The sequence below is a fragment of the Onychomys torridus genome, chromosome 6 (assembly GCF_903995425.1).
Source record: "Onychomys torridus chromosome 6, mOncTor1.1, whole genome shotgun sequence".
Taxonomy (NCBI): domain Eukaryota; kingdom Metazoa; phylum Chordata; class Mammalia; order Rodentia; family Cricetidae; genus Onychomys; species Onychomys torridus.
Window position 1 is genome coordinate 119,693,776 of NC_050448.1, and position 22,993 is coordinate 119,716,768.

The 22,993-nt window shown below is 41.9% G+C and overlaps 1 pseudogene; it reads left to right on the forward strand.

Annotated features, from left to right (window-relative positions):
• The first annotated feature begins 19,737 nt into the window (after positions 1-19,737).
• LOC118586272 lies at positions 19,738-20,321 on the forward strand (annotated as a pseudogene).
• The last annotated feature ends 2,672 nt before the right edge of the window (positions 20,322-22,993 follow it).

Here is a 22,993-nt window from a genome sequence, read left to right on the forward strand (position 1 = left end):
TGACAACCTGGTCTAACTGAGAGGTACTTAGGGTGCTCTGCCTAGAGCTCTGTCTCTTCACCCCACTCATCAACCACCGTTAACTGCATGTCACTTGTCATTTTCATAGTCAGCCTTCTTTGAATTCCTCTAACTGGGCTAAATACCAGCAACAACCAACCAACCAACCACACACACACACACACACACACACACACACACACACACACACACTTCCACTATATGGACTATATACCTCACAAGCTGCATTCCCCCACACCCTGCCACACCTAGTGAATTTGAGGCTACCCTGGGCCAGATGAGACCCTGCCATTCTCAGAACAGAATGGTAGTAAGGAAGGAAGAAAGATTTCCTGTGCCCCACCCCTAGGTCACATTTCCCCACCAACTGGCATTTGAGGCTGGGTTTATATCATCACCATTTTGGTGTTCCCAACACTAGCACATACTCAGACATTTGTAGGCGTTCAACATACATTGGCTGAGTAATATCTTTGAAGGAAGTCTGTGTGAGCTAAGTGACCAACGTCATCTAACTATAATACAATGTCTTCATTAGCCTTGCGGCCCAGGTAATGATCTCATTTTCCTAGGTAACAATAGAATGTTGAGAGAGAGAGAGAGAGAGAGAGAGAGAGAGAGAGAGAGAGAGAGAGGGAAGCATTAAACAGGGTCTTGGGTATCATGTTGACGAATCAAAAAAAAAAAAAAAAAAGTGTTGTCTTCCTGGATTCAGGTGTTCCTTTCACTGAATTCAGTCAAACCAGTTCTGCATATTGACACGGGAGGTGTAACTTACAGCGATTCAATTGTCATGCATCACTGCATAATCACTTCTGTCATCCATCCCTGTCCTTCTCCACCAAGGCTGCTGCAGCATATTTCCCCAGAGAATGAGTGTGCGCAAGGACTGTGGTGACAGAGGCGTCCTCCTTGGGATAACAGGTCCATTCTGTCTGACAGACTGACAGACCTACTCTTGCTTTCCTGTTTTGTTTTCTCTTCTTTTTCTTTGTTTTGATTATTCCTCATGGTGGGGAAATCAAACCCATCTATTTTGCCATTGTCCCTGCTACTGCCCCAGCTCAGCCTTAATCAAGTGCCCTGGCCTTCTGACTTCACACCCCCACTGAGTCAGGCCTTAATGATATTTACTATGTGTCTCAGCCCTCCTCATCTTCAAGCTCTACACTACCTCCAAGATAAAGTCTATAGACGACAGACATTCAAGCCTTCCTCCATGCTGGCTCTAACCTACCATTCCAAGCTTGTTTTCCATTACCCTCCAATTCAACTCCCTGAAACATCCAGCTGGTGTCCTCAGTGGTTCCCAAAAGAACTTTGCCCTGACCTGGACCCCAATCTGTACACACTCTGTCCTGATTCAAGAGTAAGTCTATAACGTTCACCCCAGCTGGAACTCACAGTCATCTTGGCCTACTTTGCTCTCCCGCCTGGGCACCTGACAGTTGATGACTTGGGTCCTCATCTCACATAGGTGCCTCATGATTTCATTTCATGGATATTTGTATTCAGCCTCCCTCCCTGGGGAATGTTAGTCTCTTTGAGGGCGATGACATCCTCTTGCATATTTGTCCCATGAGAACAAAGCAAGTAGTATTTTAGTGTCTCTTAGAAGGCAGCTATGCACCATCCAGCGCAGGCACAGCAGAGTCGGGAGATTCCGCAACGTGCCACATGGCTCTTGATTGCACGTATTCTCACAAGATGTGCCTTCCACACAGCACTCCTAGTGTCTCCCCACCACCACCACTGCTGCCACCACCAGCCTACCTTCTTCTAGCTCTACTCTTCCTGGAAAGCTCCTTGGCCCCTAGAGGGTTCACCATCACTTCACAAGACCAGAAGAGGTTTGGTTTGATTCCACTCAACAGTTGTGACTCTGGTTAAGATCTCTAGACTGCATGTAATAGGAGCCAATTCAAGTTAAGGGAAAGCTGTAACTGACTGGCTTGTGCATCTGCAATGGTCACGGCAGGATCAGATGCAAGTGCATCCAACGAGGTCTTTCCTTCCCTTTCTTCTCTGTATCTATCATACCCTTCCATTCCAGGTGACCTTTATTATCTGTTATGCAAGAATCGGGGTGAGGGGGATTGTGTTGTTATTTGCCTTACTCCCTGTGGTCTTTTGTCAACATTTTAACCAAATATGGAAACTCCTCTGCAAATACCAGTGGCGTGATTAACTAACAGTCATTCTATTGGGTCTATACACTGGTTATTCTCTCTTCATCCTTGACAACTTGGATCCATAAGCACATGCTTACACATCACCCTTGAGGAAGTTGTGTTTTCTTCCTCAAGTTATTGTGCAAGTTCAAACACCTCCATGAAATTCTAGAACTTTCCAAAGGTTTCCCTTCCTGCACTATTACAGCATGGACACTCTGCACTCCACCTTTTCCACCAACCGCACCAACTTTGAATATGTCTCTCTTCTCTGCCTTTGTCCTACCATCTTCTTGGCCGCTTCTCTACCAATGGAATCCAGAAGCCATAGTATATCTTGAAGTCCAGAGTGGCTTGCTAGGAGGCAGAACAAAGTACTCAGAAAGGTGTTAGGAGAAAATTCTTCTATTTAAAAGACTTGAGAATCTTTAATTCAATCTGGGTATGAACTGAGAAGACAGTAAACTAAAGACTGAGTGGAGTTTTCATTCAGTTCTCTTCTGAGAATCGATTCCTTCCTAGAATGAAGGGTTGGAAGTTTATTTAGGGATATGCAGGAGGGAACAAAAAAGTTGGCAGTCTCCTAAAGGGTCTTTCTCCATGTAACTGAGCTATTTATTATATTAAGGTGAGCACAGGAGAACAGACACATCTGCCTTCAGATACAAATTCAAAGTCCTCAAGCAGGGAGCTCTGCTTTCTAGCGATGTTCTGAAAGCAGATACCTGCCTTGCTCTCTTCCAAAGGATCTGAATGAAGAATAGCAAAGGTAAGTTTTGAAATACGAGACCAGGACTGAGGGTGTAACTAACTCAGAGGAATGGTTCATGGCTAGCACGTATGAGTTCCCAGTACCTCACAAATAAACACACCAGTGAAATAAAATAAGGCAATGAAAACTGTTCAAGAACAGTAGAGTACAACCTAAGTGGACAGGAACGGAGGCATCACTGCAGAGCAGACAGCACAGGAGCCCCAAGTGAGAGTGAAATAAGACTGCTGCAGGAGAATCCTGGCCCAGCTCCAAGCTCAGAGTCAACACATGCAAAGCTCCGGGCAGGAGAAGTGGCAGGGAGGGGAGTGAGAAACCAGGAAAGCAATTAATTACAAGAATTGCCTTTGGAGCAGCTGAGCCAACGAAGCTCCCGCCCCCACCCTCCCACCCATGCCTGCAGATCTCCTAACAGTTTGCCTTCTGGTTAAAGCTGGAGAATTTCTCCCTGGAGAGAGGCCGGATCTGCCTACAAGGGGTCTTGTATCAGAGGAGACGAACGACACAACTGCCCATGGCGGAAAGCGTCAAGTGTGGCTTCACTCAGAGCTGGAGGTCAGCCTTATTTGGAAGACTTCTTGCCTAGCATGTACAAAATCCCGGGTTCAATTCCCAGGGACACCAGTTTAGCATGGTGGCATGGTCTCAGCACTCAGAAGTTACAGGCAGAAAGAGTAGGAGTTCAAGGTCATCCTTGACTACATAGCCATCCTAAGAAACATGAAGGCCTCTCCCCACTCCAAATTAAACAAATAATAAATAATTTAAATTAAAAATTTTAAAAAGCTGCTCAGCCTTGAATAGGGTAGCCAGCTATTTTGAGTCACCCCAAAAGTTCCAGTTTATATTATAATCCCCAAACACTTAATGGTTTAATGGTTTTCATTTTTCAAAATGATTATAATTTTAATATTACATCATGTATTCACTCACCTATGAGTAAAACAGACTTGAGATATGTTTTTTAATCATGGATCAGGTGCCATTTGTAGAAGTTATCATCCTGCACTAGCATCTGATGTAATTTAGTGAGCACAAGGCCCAAATGGCACAATAAACACAGAGGCAAACATGGATTCTGACATCATTTGCTACACAAGATGTTCTGGAACCCGGAAGTAGTATTTCAAAAGATTGTCACTAAATGAAAACCAGTTTTTTAATTTCTCTTAAAAGCTCAAGAACTCCTAAGAATATATATATATATATATATATGGGGACACATTCAAAGAATTATTAAATATTCTGTGAAATTACAAAAAAGAAAAGGGAGTAATTTACCTCTGAGAGAAAAGAGATTAGTCAGAAAGCACAAGATAATTTTGCTTAAATTTCAATTAGTTTCAGTAAAGATTCATGAGGACAATTATCCAATAACCAAAAACAAAATGCTGTTTTTCTTACAGTTCTCAGAGAACAAAAAACTAATTCTTGGAAACAGAAAAGCATAATATTTAAATTTAAAAACTCAATGGAAAAATCTGAATAACTGAATGTGTTATGAACAAAGCAAAGTGATCTTAAAAAAATACTTGGAAAGCTATCAAATCCTAGCCCAAGAAAATAGAGCCAGGACTGTGTCTACATTGATCCATCCACTCGCAAAGAAACCTGTGGAATATGGTACAAGACAAGCTAACAAATGTGAGAATCAAATTCAATAAAGGTCAAAAGCTGGCTAGTGGGGATGTTAGAACCATGAGATGGAGACTAAGAGGGGAAGAAATAACCACAGATGTGCATGAGGAAATTCCTCTGACCTGAGGAAGGGCATGAGTCTTCAGACTTACAAGACCTACTAACTGACAAAACATCATGAAGGAAGGAAGGAAGGAAGGAAGGAAGGAAGGAAGGAAGGAAGGAAGGAAGAAAGGAAGGAAGAAAGGAAGAAAAAAGAGCCATATCCTGACATGATCTGATGAAATTTCAAAGACCCAAGGATCAAAAGGAAACATAGCTGGGAGAGGGGGGGAAGAATTGGAATGGGCTATCCATAAAATAGTAATGGTGGACTGAAGGAATTTTCATCAACATTTGATATTTCAAAGGTAAACAGAACAGTGCCTTAAAGTGTTTCTTGTTGTCTTTATTATCTTAGTCTCCCTACACAGCCCAGGCTAACCTCAATCCAGAGACTCTCCTGCAAACTGCTAGGGTAATAGGCATGTACCACCACAGTCAGTAATGTGTGAAAACTTAGAAGTCCTTATAAATCTGCATTTCACTGGAAGGGGAAAGAGGTGATACCTCTTCCTTATGCATCCAGAGGATCATGACAGACATCTTACAAGAGAAACAAATACATTTATCAAAGTCTCGTATGATGTAGGAGGATTCAGAAACAAAGATGTAAAGATCCAGGGAGACCAGATTTTCTATTCTTTTGATGAAAGAAGCTGTAAAGAGATATGGTTGTGCCAAAGGAACCAGATCTAGTAATAATAAGTTTAGAACCTGTCGAGCCTGTTTAGATTCTGCTTGGCCATCTGGAAATCACAGGCAGAGGGAGAGAGCAGGACAGGATAGGGTTCTTGTGTCTCTGTGCATGCTCAGGTATAAGTTCACACACATGCCAAATAAATGTTTTTGCAGAGATGCAAAGACTGGATAATTTGTTATTGTGATTTACACATGAAAAATAATTATTCAAAAAATATTTTGGAAAGGAAACTAAGGCATCAGAGATAGATTAAGAATGAGTATGGTTGACCTGAGAGTGATGCATCCTACTTAAAGACATTATTAAAGTAATACTTTGACCTTAATGCTCAGAAGAGAACTCATATAAGGAGAACAGGCTGATCAGCCAAGCTCAGTTTCTCAGTCTTAGGTCCAAACATACACTCCTTAAAGGTTGTCTTAGTTAGAGTTACTATTGCTGTAATGAAACACAATGACTAAAGCAACTTGGGGATGATAGGGTTTATTTGGTGTGGTGGTTTGAATAGGTATGGGCCCCCATGGACTCAATTGTTTGAATGATTGGTCCATAGGGAGTGACACTATTAGGAGGTGTGGCTTTGTTGGAGTAGTTGTGGCCTTGTTGGAGGAAGTGTTGGAGGAAGTGTGTCACTGTGGAGGCGGGCTTTGAGGTCTCATTATATGCTCGAGCTATACCCAGTGCTGTACAATTCACTTCCTGTTGCATGCAGATCAAGATATATAAATCTCAGCTCCTTCTCCAGCACCATGTCTACCTACATACCAGCATGACCTGACATGATAATGGACTAAACCTCTGAAACTGTAAGCCAGCCCATTAAAAGATATCCTTTATAAGAGTTACTGGGGAAATGGTGGTGTACACCTTTAATCCCAGCACTAGGGAGGCAGAGACAAGTGGATCTCTGTGAGTTTGAGGCCAGCCTGGTCTACAGAGCAAGTTCCAGGATAGCCAGGGCTGTTACACAGAGAAACACTGTCTTGAAAAACAAAAACAAACAAAAAAGAGTTACTGTGGTCATGGTGTCTCTTCACAGCAACAGAAACCCTAACTGAGATATTTGGCTTACATTTCTATATCAGTGTTCATCACTGAAGGAAATCAGGACAGGAACTCAAACAGGGCAGGAACCTGGAGGCAGGAGCTGATGCACAAACCATAGAAGAGTCCTGCTTACTGGTTTTTTCTTCATTGTTTGCTCAGCCTGTTTTCTTATAAAATCCAAGACCACCTGCCCAGGGATGGCCCCAACCACAACAGGCTGGGCCTTCCCCCAACAATCACTAAGAAATTGCCCTACAGAATTCCCTACAGCCCAATCATGTGGAGAGATTTTCTCAATTGAGCATCCTTCTTTGCCAGTGACGCTAACTTGTGTCAAGTTGACATAAACTAGTCAGCACAACTCACCGCTTGTCAACTTGACACATAAACATATCACTATTAAACCACAACCTTCCCTTTTTTATTCATTCCCCAATATCTCACATTAATATAAGCATCACAATATAAAATATTCAAGATTTTAAAGGTTCCACAATCTTTAAAAGTACAAACACTTAAAAGTTCAAAGTTGGGGGCTGGAGAGATGGTTCAGCAATTAAGAGCACTGGTTGCTCTTCCAGAGGACCCAGGTTCAATTCCCAGAACCTACATGGCAGCTTACAACTATCTGTAACTCCTGTTGCAGGGGAACCAACACTCTCACACTGATATATATACAAGGAAAACATATAATAGATAGATAGATAGATAGATAGATAGATAGATAGATAGATAAAATATTTTTTTAAAGTTCAAAGTCTCTTTAAAATATCCAGACTTTCTTTTAAAAATCCAAAGTCTTCAAAAAGCTCCAAAATGTCTTTAAAAGCTTAAAAGTCTCTTAGCTGTGGGCTCCCGTAAAATAAAAAATAAATTACATCCTTTCTTATTTCAAAGGGGAAGAACCAAGGCACATTCAAAATCTGAACAAAGAAAACAAAACTCCAAAAGTATAAATAACTCAATGTCGATTTACCTGGGATTCACTCACCATCTTCTAGGCTCCTCTGAGGGGCTTGGGTCACTTCTCTGGCTCCACCCTCTACAGCACACAGAGCTTGTCTTCTAGGCTACAGCTGGCTCCACTGTACTGCTGCTGCTGTTCTTGGTGGTCCTCCAATGATACTGGTATCTCCAAAATGCTGGGGTCTCTTGTGCAATTGAGATGTGCTTTCACCAACACCTTCTCCTGGGCTCTCTTTGGTGACTCCAACCCTTCCCACAGTGTGGAGCCTTAGATGCTCTGCACACCCCCTTCATGCCTTCAAAACCAGTACCACCTGGGAAACTCTGACAATACCAACTTCAGATGCAAGCGCAAAGCCCAACCTTGGCCACCTCTGGAGCACAGCTTCTGTGTGTTGACTCTGAAGAAACACTTGCCAGAAGATTTCACTTCAGTGATGCTAGTCTCTTCTTAATCATCACTGATTTCTTAGCTCCAGCATCTATTGTCCCAGTAAAGCAAAGGTTTTATTTTAGTGGTTCTGGTCCCTTATTAATTACACCCAATTATTCAGCTGCAGCTGACCAGACACCCACAGATTCTTCACACAAATGGCTTGGTAGAGTCTTTGCTTCCCTCTGAAACCTCACAAGTCAGGCCTCCATCATCTGCCCTGCTCTCAACATTCTTATCCCCCAAGCTCCTACAGAGCAGCACACTGAGCTCTCAATATACAATGACTTTTCTAGACCAAATTCCAAAGTCCTTCCATGGTCCTCCCCAAAACACGGTCAGGTCTGTCACAGCAATACCCCATTATCCTGGTACAAGTGTTTTAGTTAGGGTTACTGTTGCTGTGGTGAAACACCATGACCAAAGCAACTTTGGGGGGAAAGGGTTTATTTGGCTTACATTTACCTATTACTGTTACTCACTGAAAGAAGTCAGAACAGTAACACAATCAGGGCAGGAACCTGGAAGCAGAGGCCATGGAGGGTGCTGTTTACTGGCTTGCTCGCCATGGCTTGCTCAGCCTGCTTTCTTATAGAACCTAGACGACCTGCCCAGGAGTGAGTGGCCCCACCTGCCATGGGCTGGGCCCTCCCCAATCAATCACTAAGAAATTGCCCTACAGGCCTCCCCACAGCCTGATCTTATGGAGGCATTTTCTCAATTGAGCCTCCTTCCTCTTCAGTGATCCTAGCTTTTGTCAACTTGACATAAACTAGCCAGCACAGTGGTGAGGTAATTATTATTTGTATAAGCATAGGACTGCTTTTAAATTTGGAAGGAGTAAGTACACAGAACATAAAATTACAAAAGAAAATGTAAATACAAACTTTCACAGCATAAAAATTATGTAATTAATCAAATTTGGGAGAACACAAGAAGAGCTATAAGAAAGTATAAGTGAATTAACTTTTCACAGGAGCAAGTCAATGCAAGTCTAATTTCAGTAAGCCATGGAGAAATTTGAATGTATATGCATTAAAATTATGAATATATTGTGTTAGTTCTTATTATTGTGACAAAATACTGGAGATTAACAAATTAAAATGAAAGACTGTTTGGGCTCCGGGTTCAGATGCACTGTTCCACAGAGGGTAAGCACTCTTGTTTTGCAGCCTATGGAGGTATATCCTCCTCATAGAGAACTTGTGATCAAACAAAACTATCCACTTCACGATGACGAAGAAGTTAAAAATCAAATGAAGAAGCCATGGTCTCACTAACAGGGAACACCCCCAATCTAACTTGCTTCTGAAGGTTCTACCAGCTTTACATAGCACCATCCTCTGGAGATCAAGCCTCAATACAGGAGCCGCTGGGAGACATCTAAGAGCCAAGCCACAATATATATTCCATGGAATAACCGTATAGGACTCATAAAACTTAAGAATGAGGTGATATACATGCACAACAGAATTTTATTCAGCTGTAAAGAGAAATGAATTATGAAGTTTACATGTAAATGATGAACTGGAAAATATTGTAATGGGTGGAGTAAGTCAAGCCCAGAAAGACAAACACTGCATGTTCTGTCTTGTATGTAGATCCTAGCTTCAAACTTTTAGACTAAAGTTAGAACTTACAGAGGCCAAGAAGTTACAAAGGGGCCCTGGGGGGTATGGTTTTTTAAGCAAGGAAGGATAGTAGAATATAGGTAGTAATGGCAGGAGAGGGGAATTACTGGGGCTGGGAGGGTTTAAGTATAGATTGGGGTGGGATGATGGGGGGGGGGGAATGAGAGAGGGGATGGAGGGCTAATCAAAACAAAAGGTATACAAAAAATGGGAACTTGTTTTGTACGACAACTAAAAATATGTCAGGGTCATTGAGACAGTTCAGTAGGTAAGAGTGTTTGCCACCTGGCAACCTGAATTCAATGCCCTGAACTCATAAATTGTCCTCTGACCTTCATATTCTTGTGCATGACTTAGGGAACACACACACACACACACACACACACACACACACAGATAGAGAGATAGATAGATAGATAGATAGATAGATAGATAGATAGATAGATAGATAATGTGAAAAATAAATGCTTTTAAAAATAATTTAAAAGAATAATTTGAAGGGAGACTGGGTGGTGGTGGCACACACCTTTAATCCTAGCACTCGGGAGGCAGAGCCAGATGGATCTCTATAAGTTTGAGGCCAGCCTGGTTTACAGAGTGAGATCCAGGACAGGCACCAAAACTACACAGGGAAACTCTGTCTCAAAATAAATAAATAAATAGATAGATAGATAGATAGATAGATAGATAGATAATAGTTTAAAGGAAAACCTCCTGTTTGGCTACAGAGTGAGGTTTCTAGAAGCAATATTACTAACAACAACAAGAACAACAAAATCGCAGTATCAGTTATGAGATACCTCTTTATCAGCAATTGGTCAGTGTGATGATTTGAAAGAAAATGGTCCCCAAAGGGAGTGGCACTATTAGGAGGTGTGGCCTTGTTAGAGTGGGTGTGGTCTTGTTGGAGGAAGTGTGTCACTGTGGAGTTGGGCTTTGAGGTTTCATATATGCTCAAGATTATTGGTGAAATTATTAAGGCCACTCCACATAGTTAAAAGGGAGGTTTATTTTGTGGGCTAACTTACAAATGAAGGGGTAGGTTGCAGGGTCTGGCAAAGGTATAGCGCAGTCCAGCAGTGTTCTCTGGAGAACTCTGCTTGGTCTACCTCTAGCGTCCAGCGTCCCGGAACCAAGAGAGAGACCTCTTCCCGATCCTTGGTCTTCCGCTTCCTCCTCTGCCTTGCCTTGTGGGCGTGACCATTACCGAAGCCTCAATGGGGGTTGGAACTTCCAGGCCAATGCTGGGTTGGCTATCCACTACACAAGATACCTCCTGGTATTGGAGGACCACTTCCTGCTGCCTGCAAGATGTAGGACTCTCAGCTACTTCTCCAGCACCATGTCTTCCTCCATGCTGCCATGCCCCACAATGTAGATAATGGGCTGAACTTCTGAACTGTAAGTGAGCCACCCCAATTAAATGCTTTCCTTTATAAGAGTTGCTGTGATCCTGGTTTCTCTTCACAAAAATAGAAACCCTGACTAAGACAGTCAGGGAGGCCCCAAAACAAAGCCCCCAAAAGAAGACAAGTTCTTGCCATTCTTCTTTGATGTCCACTAGAACTAGGTGATAAAACTATTGTTGAAGTGCAATATATGCAGTCTGCTAGGAGGAAAAACTTATCAATGGTCTTACCCAACTCTAAAACTTGAAAACTATAATAACAAACTGCTTGGTAAGCGATATTCACTGATGCAACCATGGCATGGCCATTGTAGGAGTAACCAAGTGCTTTCTGATAGGATTTTAGGTCTACTCCTTAGGGGGAATTCATACCTTGTACTATAAGCACTATAAATCTGCTCGAAGTGCATAACTAGAGAGATCATAGGCTGTAGGGGAGAACCTACTACTGTTGTTTTGCTAAATAGGCATGGTATCAAACTGCTCTCTAAATATTTCTATTTCTACTCACAAATCAGTGCTTCTCTCAGCTCTGGTTAAAGGTTTCTGTTTATGGTGGCTGACAATTCATACAGAGACACAGAACTTGTCAATGTGCTGTTGAGCGCTTGACCTTAAATGGGACATCTCTATCATCCCTCTAAGGTTTGAGGAACATCACAGAAGATGGAGTGGAAAGAATGTAAAAGCTAGAGGGTGGGAAAGAGTCTGGAAAATGCAGACTTCTGTTTGCGATATGGCTATTACACCACAAATTCACTGCCCATCTGTTGATGTATCAGGCCCAGCAACATTCTATCATGGATGACTGAGGGGTGCTTAGAAGGCTTCACCCTGGCAGAGGAGCTATAAAGTATTAAAGGCTTGGTGGGAGAGGCAGTCACACTCCTAACTGGCACATTGTCCTGACTCAAGCAAATAACCCACTATCCGTGATCATGAAGGCCACCTTAATTAAATGCAGTGGGTCACAAACAAAGGAAATAAAAGTAAGAGGAGACTAGGGAAGAAGGAAGAGAGTGGAAGGGGGAGGTGATAAAAGATCACAATGGGGATCTCATCAAAGACCAGTGTGTGTGTGTGTGTGTGTGTGTGTGTGTGTGTGTGTGTGTGTGTAACTGAAAGAATGGATAAAAACCTGAGAATGGAGTGGATGATGGGACATGAATAATACTACAGTCATACTAAATATTTCATGCTTCACAGCAAGGAGTGCAAAGTTGGCAAGTCAGTAGGGATAGCTGTAAAAGTGTAAAGGTAAGAGTGATGAGACCCAAAGACAGAAATGTCACAGGGATTGTCTAGAGTTGACTTTGCCACGTTACAGTGTGCCTTTTTTAACTATTCTTTTATATTTGTATTGCTTTTCTAATTTAAATTAAATTGTTTAAAACCTCTGCCCTTGCAATCACAAAAAGAGTCATAATGAAAGAGTCAACTCTTTGGAAACCTCTGCTTCCTGTAAATATTGGTCACTCCTCTGAATTGGAATTGTTCACTGTATTTCTAACAAGAACCTTTCCTTCACTATCCAGGCGCTGGACAGGAGGATTCTTAGAAGACCAGGTCATTCTGTATATCCAGCCTCCACCCAGTGTTCTCCCATCATCAGCCAGAGGATGGTTCCCCAGCCAGACCCCCTAATGAATGCCTTTGGTTCCAGCACAGGCATCACCTCACTGTCATACAGACATGTTACTGCACATTACGGATGCTCAAATGAGTTTCTAAGGAACTGAGTAGCACGTCCTAGGATGCCAATCCAAGTAGGCTGATTCCAGAACATTCCTACTACCTCTCAGGTGGAAGAAAAGTTTTCCCACCATCCTCCAGGCAAGGAAATGAAAACGTTGGGGCCTGATGATGCAACATTGATGAGAAAGCCATATGCTTTCATCAGTCACTATCACCAAGCCAATTCATCAACGTTTGGAAGCAAACAATGGAACTCCCATTGTTACCCTGGCAGCTCAAATCTCAGCTATGACTCCAAAGCCAAAGTGCTCTTCTAAATCTGAAGTCATCTTAGACAGGGGCATTACACTGTCTTATGCCCACGACAAACATGCTTTAGAGTATCCAGTTTGTAGTTACTCATTATCCAACCTTTTGCAATTAGTTCTTTTGCTCAAGGTTTTTCGTTTTTCTTTTGTTTTCTGTCCCTCACCATTCCTGTTTGCCTCAGTCGCCATTGTTGTTTGTCTTGTTAAAAGTTTCAGCTGAAAATGTAGTTCAGTGGCACAACACTTTCCTGCCGTGCACAAGGCCATGAGTTTGAACCTGAAAAAAATAAGTTTTTTAACTGAAAAATACGTGTGATATTTTTCACAAAACTCATGATACTTTATGATGATTTCCCCTCTTTGTACTTCCTATTCCCCTGTTACTACAGAGAAAGGAATCGGTGTTGGGAATATTCTGTGTCTGTGATCGTGTCAGATTTAAGTAACATCGACTTTGTTGAAAATAAATCTTGATCTTTATCCAGAAGTTGTTTCATTCTGCTGGAGATATGACAGAGTTTTCTTTATTATTGCCATTCAGTTGTATCGTAAGACCGAAAGTATGACCTCACTTCATTTCTGCTCGTGTGATAAAATACCCTAAGCATTGTGGGGGGTGTTTGCGTTAGCTTACAAGTCCAGATCATAGTGCATTATTTCAGAGGGGTCAAGGTGGCAGGAACTTAAAGCAGCCAGTCCCATCACATCCAAGAGCAGAGAGAAATGAGTGCATGTGTGCACATTGGCTTGCTTGTGCTCAGTCTGATCTCTCCATCCTCAGTTCAAGAACCCCTTCCTCAGGACAAGTGCCACCCACACTGGGCTGGATCCTCTCAGTGATTAACTTAACACAGTTTCTAACAGATGTACCCACAGGCCAAGCCAACACAAATAACCCTTCACTGAGAATCTCTCTCCAGACAGTTCTAGGTGTTGTCAAATCACTATTAAAACTAACAAATTGGATCTGGACCAGAAGTGAGTGCCTGGGGTTATAGTCAGAGAGGCAACTGCCCCTGGGTCCCAACCCTGGGCACCAGCCATCCCAGGAGGACCTGCCCAACTTGGCCCCAGTTTCCAGCCAATCAGCAGGCCCTGTGGGAGGGCTCCCCTTTTCCAAGACAGCAGGCAGACCTTGCAGTCTCCACACCCTGCCCCCACACCCATTTGCCCAAGCCACTTCCTGAGACTCAGAGAGCAGCCCCCAGCTTCCATCTGCCCCAGAACGCCCATCTGGACCAGAGAGACCCTCTGGTGGACACTACAACCTCAACGCCTTGGCCCCACACCCATCTGCCAGAGAACCCAGCCATTTCGGGAGACTTAGAGACCAGTGTCCAGCATTCCATCCTGCCCTGGAACTCCCATCTGGACAAGAGGAGCTCCCATATGGACAAGATAAGGAGACCCCAGGGACATACTGAGACTCAGAGTCCATCCCTTAGCTCCCATCTGGCCAGCACTCTCATCTGGACCAGAGAGACGCTTCCTAAATCTGTCAGCTCTGTCTGTACCAAGTACACTGATAAGACCAAGAATGAATCCATGAGGAGATGGGCAGACATCAAGGCAGGTGTACATACAACAAAATAAAGAGCAATACAGCATCACCATAACCTAGCCCTTCTCCAACAGCTAGACCTGAACATCACAGAATGGAAGAAGCAGAAGAAAACAACCTTATAAGTAACATCATGAAGAGGCTAGAACCTTATATAGAAGAAATCAAAAATAAAGTGGAGGAACAGACAAACAAAAAATGGGAAGAATGCTATAAAAAAAAACTAGAGGAAAGGAAAATTAAAGCAGAAGAAAACAATAAGTCCCTGAAAGAAAATCAGAAAAAAACAAGGGAAACAGTCCAAGACCTGAAGAGGGAAATAGAAAAAATGAAGAAGGCACTAGTAGAAGGAATGTTGGAAATAGAAAATCTGAGTAAACGAACAGGAACTTTAGATGCAACTATAACCAACAGAATGCAAGAGATGGAAGAGAGGATCTCTGGTGTTGAAGATATGGTAGAAGAAATAGATTCATCAGTCAATGAAAACAGTAAAACCAACAAAGTCATGACCCAAAATATCCAAGAAATTTTGGACACCATGAAAAGACCAAACCTATCAATAATAGAGATAGAAGAAGGAGAAGAATACCAACTAAAAGGCACAGAAAATATATTTAACAAGATCATAGAAGAAAACTTTCCAAACGTGAACGAAATGCCTATGAAGATACAAGAAACCTATAGAACACCAAACAGACTAGACCCCAAAAAAAAGTCCCCTCGCCACATAGAAATTAAACAACTAAATGTACAAAACAAAGAAAGAATATTAAGGGCAGCAAAGGAAAAAGACCAAGTGACTTATAAAGGCAAACCCATCAGAATAACACCCGATTTCTCAATGGAGACTTTGAAAGCCAGAAGGACCTGGACAGATATAATGCAGACACTAAGAGACCATGGATGCCAGCCTAGACTAATATACCCAGGAAAACTTTCAATCATCATAGATGGAGTGAACAAGACCTTCCAAGACAAAACCAGATTTAAACAATACTTATCCACAAACCCAGCCCTACAGAAAGCACTAGAAGGAAAATTCCAACCTAAGGAAGGCAGATACACCCATGAAAACACAGGCAATAGATAACACCACAGCAGTAAACCCCAAAGAAGAGAAGTACATACACACTACCACCAAAAAATAAAATAATAACAGGAACAAACAATCACTGGTCATTAATATCCTTTAATATCAGTGGTCTTAATTCACCTATAAAAAGACACAGACTAACAGAATGGATTCGAAAACAGGACCCATCTTTCTGCTGCATACAAGAAACACACCTCAAATTCAAAGATAGACACCTCCTAAGAATAAAAGGCTGGGAAAAGACTTTCCAACCAAATGGTCTTAAGAAGCAAGCTGGTGTAGCCATCATAATATCCAGCAAAATAGACTTCAAACTAAAATGAATCAAAAGAGATGGTGAAAGACATTACATACTCATCACAGGAAAGATCCACCAAGATGAAGTCTCAATTCTGAACATTTATGCCCCAAACACAAGGGCACCCACATATGTAAAAGAAACATTACTAAAGCTTAAATCACATATAAAACCCCACACATTAATAGTGGGAGACTTCAACACCCCACTTTCATCTCTGCACAGATCGACCAAATTGAAACTTAACAGAGACATAATGGACTTAACTGATATTATGGCTCAAATGGACTTAATCGATATCTACAGAACATTCCACCCAAACAAAAAAGAATATACCTTCTTCTCAGCACCCCATGGAACCTTCTCTAAAACCAACCACATACTTGGCCACAAAGCAAATCTCAACAGATACAAGACAATTGGAATAACCTCCTGTGCTCTATTGGACGATCATGGTTTAAAGTTAGATTTAAAAAAAAATTAAAAAAAGAAAGAAAGAAAGAAATCCTACAATCTCATGGAAACTGAATAAGGTACAACTGAATCACCAATGGGTTAAGGAAGAAATAAAGAAATTAAAGACTTCCTAGAGATCAATGAAAATGAATACACCACATACCCAAACTTATGGGACACTATGAAAGCAGTGCTAAGAGGGAAATTCATAGCACTGAATGCCCACATAAACAAGCTGGAGAAATCTCACGCTAGTGACTTGACAGCACACCTGAAAGCTCTTGAACAGGAAGAAGCAAAGTCTCCCAGGAAGAACAGATGCCAGGAAATTATCAAATTGAGAGCTGAAATCAATAAAATAGAAATAGAGAGAACAATGCAAAGGATTAATGAAACAAAGAGTTGGTTCTTTGAGAAGATCAACAAGATAGACAAGCCCTTATCCAAACTAACCAAAAGACAGAGAGAGAGCAATCAAATTAATAAAATCAGAAATGAAAAGGGGGACATAACAACAGACAATGAGGAAATCCAGAGAATCATCAGGTCATACTTCAAAAACCTCTTCTCCACAAAACTGGAAAATCTAAAAGAAATGGATAATTTTCTGGGTAGGTACCACATACCTAAGTTATATCAAGACCAGATAAACCATTTAAATAGTCCAATAACCCCTAAGGAAATAGAATCAGTCATTAAAAGTCTCCCAACAAAAAAAGCCCAGGACCAGATAGTTTCACTGCAGAATTCTACCAGATCTTCAAAGAAGACTTAATACCAATACTCTTTAAATTGTTCCACACAATAGAAGCAGAAGGAATATTACCAAACTCCTTCTATGAGGCTACAATTACCCTGATTCCTAAACCAAACAAAGATGAAACAAAGAAAGAGAACTACAGACCGATCTCCCTCATGAACACTGATGCAAAAATACTCAATAAAATACTGGCAAACAGACTCCAAGAACACATCAAAACAATTATCCACCATGATCAAGTAGGCTTCATCCCAGGGATGCAAGGTTGGTTCAACATATGAAAGTCCGTCAATGTAATACACCATATAAACAAACTCAAAGGAAAAAAAAAAAAAAAAAAACCACATGATCATCTCACTAGACGCAGAAAAGGCATTTGACAAAATCCAACACCCCTTCATGATAAAGGTCTTGGAGTGATCAGGAATACAGGAAACATACCTAAATATAATAAAGGTAATCTACAGCAAGCCAACAGCCAACATCAAATTAAATGGAGAGAAAATCAAAGCAATACCACTAAAATCAGGAACAAGGCAAGGCTGTCCCCTCTCCCCATACTTATTCAATATAGTACTTGAAGTTCTAGCCAGAGCTATAAGACAACATAAGGAGATTAAGAGGATACAAATTGGAAAGGAAGAAGTCAAGCTTTCCCTATTTGCAGAAGACATGATAGTATACATGAGTGACCCCAAAAATTCAACCAAGGAACTGATACAGCTTATAAAAACCTTCAGCATCACAGCGGGATACAAGATCAACTAAAAAAACAAACAAACAAACAAACAAACAGTAGCCCTCCTATATACAATAGACAAACAGGCTGAGAAGGAAATCAGAGATACATCACCCTTTACAATAGCCACAAATGATATAAAATACCTTGGAGTTACTCTAACTAAGCATGTGAAGGACCTATATGACAAGAACTTTAAGTCCCTGAAAAAAGAAATTGAAGAAGATGTCAGAAAATGGAAAGATCTCCCAAGCTCATGAATAGGCAGGATTAACATAGTAAAAATGGCGATCTTACCAAAAGCAATCTACAGATTCAATGCAATCCCCATCAAATTACCAACATAATTCTTCACAGATCTGGAAAGAATAATACTCAACTTCATATGGAAAAACAAAAAACCCAGGATAGCCAAAAGAATCCTGTACAATAAAACAACCTTTGGAGGCATCACATTCCCCGACCTCAAACTCTACTAAAGAGCTACTGTAATAAAAACAGCTTGGTACTGGCATAAAAACCAACATGTGGACTAATGGAATCGAATTGAAGACGCTGACATTAACCCGCACACCTATGAACATATAATTTTTGACAAAGAAGCCAAAAATGTACAATGGAAAAAAGAAAGCATCTTCAACAAATGGTGCTGGCATAACTGGATGTCAACAGGTAGAAGGCTGCAAATAGATCCATATCTGTCACCGTGCACAAAACTTAAGTCCAAGTGGATCAAAGACCTCAACATAAATCCAGTTACTCTGAACCTGATTGAAGAGAAAGTAGGAAATAGTCTTGAATGCATTAGCACCAGAGATCACTTTCTAAATATAACACCAGTAGCACAGACACTGAGAGAAACAATCAATCAGTGGGATCTGTTGAAACTGAGAAGCTTTTGTAGAGCAAAGGACATGGTCAACAAGACAAAGCAACAGCCTACAGAACGGGAAAAGGTCTTCACCAACCCCACATCTGACAGAGGGCTGATATCCAGAATATATAAAGAACTCAAGAAATTAGACATCAAAATGCCCAGCAGTCCAATTAAGAAATGGGCTATAGAACTAAACAGAGAATTCTCAACAGAGGAAGTTCAAATGGCTGAAAGACATTTAAGGAATTACTCAACATCCATAATTATCCAGGAAATGCAAATCAAAATAACTCTGAGATACCACCTTACACCTGTCAGAATGGCTAAGTTTCATCTCTACCTCCTTTTCTTCAAGGAGGAAATTGTGAGTTCACACCTTTGGACTTGTGAGAAAGGGCAAAATAGGTTTCACCTTCTTCAGTCTTTGCAAAGCTGAGCAGGAGGGGAGGTAGTTGCGCATGTCAAAGTCTGAGAATCTGAGCTACTTAGTGAGCAAAGTAGGGACCAGCTCCCCTCTGCTTGAGAAGGGCAGAACTGAGACAGACCCTGTCCTCCCAAGGCTAAGGGATTCCCAAGGGTGTGGAGAGCACAGAAAGGGAGCACTTCCTCCCCAAACTCTCCTTGGGTAGGGGACACTCCTACTTCTGGGGGAAGTCCCCTCCTGCAGCCTGGCACCATCTTGGCCTCCCTGTTGCTGAGGCGAATGAGCAACAGCAGTTCAATTTCCATCCTTGGGAGAAAGATTTGGGCTTGAAGCACTGGAGAATGAGGTTGCTGCCCACACCTGCTGAAACAAGTTCTTCCAGTTGTCTTCCCCAAATAAACCATCACTGGAAATGGGCTGGGCAGGGGGAAGGAAGGCTTTGATGAATGGTGAGATTGGCAGGTTAAGCCTGGAGTTCACAAGCCTGCCCAGGGAAAGGCAGGGGGAGGAAAGATGTTTCATGAGTAACTCTGTCTCCCAAGCACTGTCTCTGCTACTTTACACAGCTTCAGAGCAACTGCATGAAACTCAGGTTAGTCTTCCATCTTCCACATGAGAAAACAAAGGCTCAAAGATGTACTATAGATCAGAGGGTGTGATGCAGCATTGGTCTACTGTGCACAAATCTTAGGTTTGGTCAACCCAAAAGAGGTCCTGTCACTATCCCCTGTTGCAGCTAAGGTCAACACCTCAGCTGATGGTGAGCCCTTGGGCCACATCTCCTTCCAGCTGTTTGCAGAGAAAGTTCCAAGATAGCAGAAAACCTTCTGCTCTGAGCCTGGAGAGAAAGGGTTTGGATATAAGGGTTCCTCCTTTCACAGGATGATTCCAGGAGATATATATCAGATTGGTGACTTCACACACCATGATGGCACTGGTGGCAGGTCCATCTACAGGGAGAAAAGTTGAAGATGAGAACTTCATACTGAAGCATACAGGTCCTGGCATCTTTCCCATGGCAAATCCTGGATCAAACATAAATGATTCCAAGTTTTTCATCTGTACCACCAAGACAGACTGGCTAAATGGCCAACATGTGGTCTTGGGAAGGTGAAAGAAGGCATGAGCATCATTAAAGGCATGGAATGTTTTGGGTCCAGGAACAGCAAGAGCAAGACCAGCAAGAAGATCACCATTGCCAACTGTGGACAACTCTAATTCTTCTGACTTGTGGGCATCTTACCCACCAGACCATTCTTCTGTAGCTCAGGAGAGCACCCCCGCCCCATCTGCTCACAATACCTTACAACGTCTGCTCTAACTGAAGTTCTTTGGGTTCCATAGCTTCCTCATTCCCCTCTAAGTGCAGAATTAAGTTTATGGATTGCAGAAATAAGTTTACAACTATGAATAAAAACTAAATAAGGAAGGGGGGAAAAAGAAGTCACCACTCAAACTTAACAGCTTAAAACAATAGTGCAGGATTGGGCTGTAGGTCAGTTGGTATGTGCCTAGCATAGTGAAAGCCTGGGGTTCCATCCCCAGGACTGCATAAACCACATGTGATGGGGGTGGGGCAGGCCATATTTTTAGGACTCAGGAGAGAGAGGTGTAGGATTGAGAATTATGAGTTGGAGGGCAGTCTAGGCTATGTAATACCTTGTCTAAGAAAAATAACCCAGTGTTTGTCATGATAATGTGAGTTGGCCAGGGTTCAGCTACACCTTTCTTCTAATGGTCCCTCTCACTGCTGGGGACAGTTGCAAGGCTAGCTACTGCCAAGGGGCTGGGCCTGTTTGTCTGTCTGTCTCTGTCTTTGTCTCTCTCTGTCTCTCTCTCTTTCTCTGTGTATCTGTTTGTCTGTCTGTCTTTATCTCTCTCCCTCTTCCCTTCCTCTCTTCCTGTCCATTTTGACTTATAGGGCCTTTCTAGCAAGACTGCCATACTTCTCGTATGGAAGATCAAGCATTCAAAGAAGCAGGCACAGACACCTCAACTCTTGGAGAGATTAGACCTCAGCCTGGGATTACAAGATCTTTCTATTAACCCAGGATGGTTGTTGTTTTATTCTTTGCTCTTTGGGGGCCCACTACCCAGTTCCCAAATAAATCACACAGAGACTTATTATTATTTATAAATACCCAACCTTATCTTGGCTTGTTTCTAGTCAGCTTTTCTTAACTTAAATTATCCTGTCTATCTTTTGCTTCTGGGCTTTTTTCTCTATTTCTACATACCTATCTTTACTACTTACTTCCGTGGCTGGTTGTATAGCTAGGTAGCTGGCTCCTTCTTTTCTCACTCCTCAGTCTTGATCTTTTTCTCCCAGATTTCTCCTCCTCTTTATTCTATCTGCCTTCCAGCCTTGCCTATCCTTTCTCCTGCCTTGCTATTGGCCATTCAGCTCTTTATTAGCCCAATGAGGTGTTTTAGACAGGCACAGTAACACAGCTTCACAGAGTAAAACAAATGCAATATAAAAGAATGCAACACATCTTTGCATCATTAAACAAATGTTCCACAACAAAAACAAATATAACACATCTTAAAATAATATTCTACAACAGCTGGTTATGAAACCATCCTAAATGTAGCAACACCTCTCAGAAAAGAGACTGACCAGAATTTGCAATGATCTTTAGTCTACCCTATTGCCCAAAGTCCCACAGACCCACAGACCTGGATCTTTCTACAGGCTTTGGTGCTCCTGGCTCTGTGAAGTAGGGGCAGGAGTAACACCATGGTCAAGCTCAGGGTTTTATAGAGTCGTGGTTGTGGAGAAGGGCACTGTGCAAGAGCAAAGGCAATGGACATCTGAGAGGAGAGATGAAGGACATAAGTCTCCAGGAAGGCAAAAATTCCACCCAGACCATTTAACTCATAGATGAATTAAATGTTGTTCATCTGGGTCATGACTTCTGAGAAGACTCAGATTTCCAAATGAGATCAGAGCCTGTAGCACACTGCACATGCATTTAAAGGAAATGAGAATGTCCAGTTTCCATCTCCACTCAGGAGCCACTGATGGCAAATGATGGAGGAAGATAACGTGTGTCTAACTTCATTTATCCTGTGGTCCTGAAAACACCAAGCCACCTTTCCCCACCTTCATGTGTTCATTTATCTACTCATGGATCAATTTTTCATTGTGCCTCTGCTACGGGTTGAGCTCTGTTCTGATTGGGGACACAGCAGTGAGAAAAACAAAATCTTTACCTTCGGAGAGCTTGCCTTTTAAAAAATATTTTATTTCTCATCAGTTTTTCTGGTGAGCAAAATAGAAGATAAATAAAGGATAATTGCATAGCCTTTCCTGTGAAGCTTTGAATGAAATGAATGTGACTTGAGATGTGTGTAACTTTATTTAGAATAGCAGAGGAGGTACATCCTAGAAGAGGTGACATTGGAACAAAGACTAGGGAGGTAAGTGAGCAAGCCCAGGCTGTATCTAAGAGAGTGCTCGGGGGAAGGACTTGGAGGATGAGGAGCAAGGTCTGGAGCTAGGATACACCTAAGATGCTCAGTACAGGAAGCCAGGGTAGACGTCCACTCTTTTGTTCATTAGCTGACCAATATTTAACAGACTTCACTACTACTCCCCAGCATTGTCCTCAGTCCTGAGCATACAAAGACATCCAGGCCTCTGTCCTCAAGGAGGGCACCATCCAGAAAGGCAAAAGAAAACAGATACCTGGACATGATGTTAACAAGCATGATTATGGGTGTAAGTGTCTCAGCAGGCAGGATGCTTAGCTCAGCTGTGAATGTCTATTCTCCTCCCATCTGTTGATGGATCAGAGACACAAGGATAGTGTTTGGTATTTGACATAGAATCTACCCATATCCCCAAATATTACAGAATTATAATTTTTATTAAATGCAAATTTTAT